Source organism: Oxyura jamaicensis (genome assembly GCF_011077185.1).
Source record: "Oxyura jamaicensis isolate SHBP4307 breed ruddy duck chromosome 22 unlocalized genomic scaffold, BPBGC_Ojam_1.0 oxy22_random_OJ61286, whole genome shotgun sequence".
NCBI lineage: Eukaryota > Metazoa > Chordata > Aves > Anseriformes > Anatidae > Oxyura > Oxyura jamaicensis.
Window position 1 is genome coordinate 825 of NW_023304589.1, and position 989 is coordinate 1,813.

General features: G+C 69.4%; 1 long non-coding RNA gene across 1 annotated transcript in view; it reads left to right on the forward strand.

The window, feature by feature from the left end:
* Nucleotides 1-255, forward strand: part of LOC118158206 — a 616-nt gene extending 361 nt beyond the window's left edge. Inside the window, exons 2-3 of the long non-coding RNA XR_004746815.1 lie at nucleotides 75-104; nucleotides 235-255. This is a non-coding gene — a long non-coding RNA (uncharacterized LOC118158206). The remainder of the gene's footprint in view (nucleotides 1-74; nucleotides 105-234) is intronic.
* Nucleotides 256-989: the final 734 nt, after the last annotated feature.

The following is a 989-nucleotide window of genomic DNA, read 5'->3' on the forward strand; positions in this document are numbered from 1 at the left end:
CCGGGTCACCCCAGGTCGCTCCAGGTCACCCCAAGTCACCCCGGGTCACTCCGGGTCACCCCGGGTTGCTCCAGGTCATCCCGGGTCACCCCAGGTCACCCCAGGTCACTCTGGGTTGCTCTGGGTCACCCCAGGTCACCCTGGGTCACTCCGGGTCACCCCAGGTCACCCCAGGTGGCTCCGGGTCACCCCGGATCACCCCGGGTTGCTCTGGGTCACCCCAGGTCGCTCCAGGTCAGGCCAGGTCACCCCAGGTCGCTCTGGGGGGCCCCGGGTCTCTCCAGGTCGCCCCAGGTCACCCTGGGTCACTCTGGGTCACGCCAGGTCACTCTGGGTCACCCCGGCTCACCCCAGGTCGCTCCAGGTCACCCCGGCTCACCCCGGGTCACTCCAGGTCATCCTGGGTCACCCCAGGTCACTCTGGGTTGCTCTGGGTCACCCCAGGTCGCTCCAGGTCAGGCCAGGTCACCCCGGGTCACCCCGGGTCACCCCGGGTCTCTCCGGGTCGCCCCAGGTCACCCTGGGTCACTCCGGGTCACGCCAGGTCACTCTGGGTCATCCCGGGTCCCCCCAGGTCGCTCCAGGTCACCCCGGCTCACCCCGGGTTGCTCCGGGTCACCCCAGGTCTCTCCGGGTCGCCCCAGGTCGCTCTGGGTCACCCCGGGTCACTCCAGGTCGTGCCAGGTCACCGCGGGTCACCCCGGGTCACTCCAGGTCACTGCAGGTCACCCTGGGTCGCCCCAGGTCACCCCATCCCTTCCCATCCCCTACTGCTGCAAGAATTGGGGACAGGTGGAGAGAGGATCACAAAATGGGGGGGGGGCTCCCTTGGGACCCCCCCATCATTCCCCAAAATGCGGGGGGCTCACCCAGACCCCCCCTTGTCACCCCAGGTCACCCCAGGTCACCCCATCACTCCCAGCCCCCACTGCCGCGAGGGGAAGGGGATGCACAGAAAGGGGCTCCCAAATCTCCCCCCCCAGCTTCAT